We start from the raw sequence: 4,819 nt of genomic DNA, 5'->3' as shown, positions 1-4,819 counted from the left end.
GCTAGTCTAGTATAAATAGGACTTTTTACTATTGTATTAGACATCTCTGGATTATCTTTTGATCCTTTGATCACATTTTGGGGGCTGGCTTCACAGCCATTCCTAGACCACCATCAATTATGTATTTTCAACAGTGGAGTTTCTACACACCACAGATTAAGGTGTGGAGCTCTGTTGTACCTCGAGAATTAATGCAATTACTATTGTTCTTCTATTCAATTCAAGCTTATTCTTATTCTAAGATATTCGCTGCAGTTCAACCTGATGGATGTGATGATCCGTGACACTCAACATCATCCGTCCTTATGAACGCGTGCTTGACAACCACCTCCGTTCTACAAGCGAGAGCTAGAGTGTGTATCTCTTGGATTCCTTAATCAGAATCTTCGTGGTATAAGCTAGAATCCATTAGCAGCATTTTTGAGAATCCGGAAAGTCTAAACCTTGTCTGTGGTATTTCGAGTAGGATTCAGGAATTGAATGACTGTGATGAGCTTCAAACTCGCGAGTGTTGGGCATAGTGACAGACGCAAAAGGATCAATAGATCCTATTCCGACATTATCAAGAACCGACAGATGATTAGCTGTGCTATGACAGAGCATTTGGACCATTTTCACTGAGAGGATGGGAAGTAGCCATTGACAACGGTGACACCCTACATACAGCTTGCCATAGAAAGGAGTAAGAATGATTGGATGAAGACAGTAGGAAAGCAGAGATTCAGAAGGAACAAAGCATCTCCATACACTTATCTGAAATTCTCACCAATGATTTACATAAGTATCTCTATCTTTACTTTATGCTTTATTTATCTTTATATTCAAAAATAATTATAACCATTTGAATCCGCCTAACTGAGATTTACAAGATGACCATAGCTTGCTTCATAGCAACAATCTCCGTGGGATCGACCTTTACTCACGTAAGGTATTACTTGGACGACCCAGTGCACTTGCTGGTTAGTTGTGCGAAGTTGTGACAAAGTGTGATTCACGTTTGAGAGCTCCAAGTCTATTGGCGCCATTGTTGATGATCACAATTTTGTGCACCAAGTTTTTGGCGCCGTTGCCGGGGATTGTTCGAGTTTGGACAACTGACTGTTCATCTTGTTGCTCAGATTAGGTAATTTCCTTTTCAAAAAGTTTTCAAAAATATTTCAAAAATTTTTTCTTTGTTTTCATTTTTCTAAAAATAATTTTCGAAAAAAATACAAAAAATCAATAAAATCATAAAAATAAAAAATATTTTGTGTTTCTTTTTTAAGTCTAGTGTCAATTTTTAAGTTTGGTGTCAATTGCATGTTTTAAAAAACTTTGCATTTTTTCGAAAATTCATGCATGTGTTCTTCATGATCTTCAAGTTGTTCTTGATAAGTCTTCTTGTTTGATCTTCATATTTTCTTGTTTTGTGTTTTTTTGTTGTTTTTCCTATGCATTTTTACATTCATAGTGTCTAAGCATTGAAAATTTCTAAGTTTGATGTCTTGCATGTTTTTCTTTTCTTGAAATTTTCAAAAATAAGTCTTGATGTTCATCTTGATCTTCAAAGTGTTCTTGGTGTTCATCTTGACATTCATAGTGTTCTTGCATGCATCATGTGTTTTGATCCAAAATTTTCATGTTTTGGGTCATATTTGTGTTTCTCTCTCTCATCATTAAAAATTCAAAAATAAAAAATATCTTTTCCTTGTGTTACTCAAAAATTCGAAATCTTTGGGTTGACTTAGTCAAAATTTTTTTTAAATTAGTTGTTTCTTGTTAGTCAAGTCAAGATTTCAATTTTAAAAATCTTATCTTTTCAAAACTTTTTCAAAAATCAAATCTTTTTCATTTTTCTTTTATATTTTTGAAAATATTTTTTTAATTGATTTTCAAAATATTTTTCTCAATTTCATTTCAAAATTTCAAAAACTTTACTAACAATTAATGTGATTGATTCAAAAATTTTAAGTTTGTTACTTTCTTGTTAGGAAAGGTTCAATCTTTAAATTCCAGAATCATATCCTTTTTGTCAAGTAATCAAATTTCAATTTTAAAAATCAAATCTTTTCCAAAACATCTTTTTCAATCATATCTTTTCAAAAAATCTTTTTCAAATCATATCTTTTTCAAAATCAATTTCAAAATCTTTTTTAACTTCATATCTTTTCAAAATTTATTTTCAAATCTTTTTTAACTAACTAATTGACTTTTTGTTTGTTTCTTATCTTTTTCAAAACCACCTAACTACTTTTCTCTTTCTAATTTTCAAAAATCACCTTACCTTTTTCAAAATTCTTTTTAATTAACTAATTGTTTCAAATTTTAATTTTAATTTTATTTCTTCTCTTAATTTTCGAAAATCACTAACCTTTTTTCAAAAACAATTTTTGAAATTCTCCCCCTCCCATCTCTTTCTATTTATTTTATTCATTTACTAACTCTTCTCTTTATCTAAAAATTCGAACCCTCTCTTCTCCTCTGTGTTTGAATTTTTCTATTCTCCTTCTTCTATTCTTTTTTTTCTTCTACTCACATAAAGGAATCTCTATACTATGACATAGAGGATTCCTCTTCTTTTTCTGTTCTCTTCTTTTTCATATAAGCAGGAGCAAGGACAAGGACATTCTTGTTGAAGCAGACCCTAAACCTGAAAGGACTCTGAAGAAGAAACTAAGAGAAGCTAAAGCACAACAATCCAGAGAAAACCTTATAGAGAATCTCGAAAAAGAAGGAGACATGGCCGAACCCAATAACAATGGTGGAGGTGCGAGGAGGATGCTTGGTGATTATACTACACCTACTTCAAATTTTTATGGAAGAAGCATCTCAATCCCTGCCATTGGAGCAAACAATTTTGAGCTAAAGCCTCAACTAGTTGCTCTAATGCAGCAGAACTGCAAGTTTCATGGACTTCCATCAGAAGATCCCTATCAGTTTTTAACTGAATTCTTGTAGATCTGTGATACTGTTAAGACTAATGGAATAGATCCTGAAGTCTACAGGCTCATGCTTTTCCCTTTTGATGTAAGAGACAGAATTAGAACTTGGTTGGACTCACAACCTAAAGATAGCCTAGACTCTTGGGATAAGCTGGTCACGACCTTCTTAGCCAAGTTCTTTCCTCCTCAAAAGCTGAGTAAGCTAAGAGTGGATGTTCAGACCTTCAAGCAAAAAGATGGTGAATCCCTCTATGAAACTTGGGAAAGATACAAGTAGTTAACCAAAAAGTGTCCTTCTGGCATGCTTTCAAAGTGGACCATTTTAGATATATTCTATGATGGTCTATCTGAGCTTTCTAAGATGTCACTAGACCATTCTGCAGGTGGATCCATTCACCTAAAGAAAACTCCTGCAGAAGCTCAAGAACTCATTGACATGGTTGCAAATAACCAATTCATGTACACCTCTGAGAGGAAGCCTGTGAGTAATGGGACACCTCAGAAAAGGGGAGTTCTTGTAATTGATGCTCTGAATGCCATATTAGCTCAGAACAAAATATTGACCCAGCAAGTCAACATGATTTCTCAGAGTCTGAATGGATGGCAAAATGCATCCAACAGTACTAAGGAGGCATCTTCTGAAGAAGAAGCTTATGATCCTGAGAACCCTGCAATGGCAGAGGTGAATTACATGGGTGAACCCTATGGAAACACCTATAATTCCTCATGGAGAAATCATCCAAATTTCTCATGGAAGGATCAACAAAAGCCTCAACAAGGCTTTAATAATGGTGGAAGAAATAGGCTTAGCAATGGCAAGCCTTTTACATTATCTTCTTAGCAATAGACAGAGAATTCTGAGCAGAGCCCCTCTAGCTTAGCAAACATAGTCTCTGATCTATCTAAGGCCACTTTAAGTTTCATGAGTGAAACAAAATCCTGGTGCACGAAATTGTGATCATCAATGGTGCCATCAACATGGTACCCTCAATTGCAATCTCAACTCTTTATCACAACTTCGCACAACTAACCAGCAAGTGCACTGGGTCGTCCAAGTAATAAACCTTACGCGAGTAAGGGTCGATCCCACGGAGATTGTTGGTATGAAGCAAGCTATGGTCATCTTGTAAATCTCAGTCAGGCATATTCAAATGGTTATAGATGATTTAAGAATAAAGCATAAAATGAAGATAGAGATACTTATGTAATTCATTGGTGAGAATTTCAGATAAGCGTATGGAGATGCTTTGTCCCTTCTGTCTCTCTACTTTCTTACTGTCTTCATCCAATCCTTCTTACTCCTTTCCATGGCAAGCTGTATGTTGGGCATCACCGTTGTCAATGGCTACAGTCTCGTCCTCTCAGTGAAAATGTTCAACGCGCTCTGTCACAGCACGGCTATTCAGCTGTCGGTTCTCGATCATGTCGAAATAGAATCCAGTGATTCTTTTGCGTCTATCACTAACACCCCACAATTGCGAGTTTGAAGCTCGTCACAGTCATTCAATCCTTGAATCCTACTCAGAATACCACAGACAAGGTTTAGACCTTTCGGATTCTCTTGAATGCCGCCATCGATTCTAGCTTATACCACAAAGATTCCGATTAAGAAATCCAAGAGATAAACATTCAAGCCTTGCTTGCTTGTAGAATGGAAGTGGTTGTCAGGCACGCGTTCATAAGTGAGAATGATGATGAGCGTCACATAATCATCACATTCATCATGTTCTTGGGTGCGAATGAATATCTTAGAACAAGAATAAGCTGAAATGAATAGAAGAACAACAGTAATTGCATTAATACTCGAGGTACAACAGAGCTCCACACCTTAATCTATGGTGTGTAGAAACTCCACCGTTGAAAATACATAACAACAAGGTCTAGGCATGGCCGAATGG

General features: G+C 35.5%; 1 non-coding gene across 1 annotated transcript; it reads right to left on the bottom strand.

The window, feature by feature from the left end:
• Nucleotides 1–3,120: 3,120 nt before the first annotated feature.
• LOC112713721 (small nucleolar RNA R71) lies at nucleotides 3,121–3,224 on the bottom strand. Its single transcript, XR_003158691.1, has one exon. It is a non-coding gene; the product is annotated as a small nucleolar RNA R71 (small nucleolar RNA).
• Nucleotides 3,225–4,819: the final 1,595 nt, after the last annotated feature.

The sequence above is a fragment of the Arachis hypogaea genome, chromosome 9 (genome assembly GCF_003086295.3).
Source record: "Arachis hypogaea cultivar Tifrunner chromosome 9, arahy.Tifrunner.gnm2.J5K5, whole genome shotgun sequence".
NCBI lineage: Eukaryota > Viridiplantae > Streptophyta > Magnoliopsida > Fabales > Fabaceae > Arachis > Arachis hypogaea.
The sequence above is the reverse complement of the archived record's forward strand: the minus strand, read 5'-3'. Positions and strand labels throughout refer to the sequence as shown.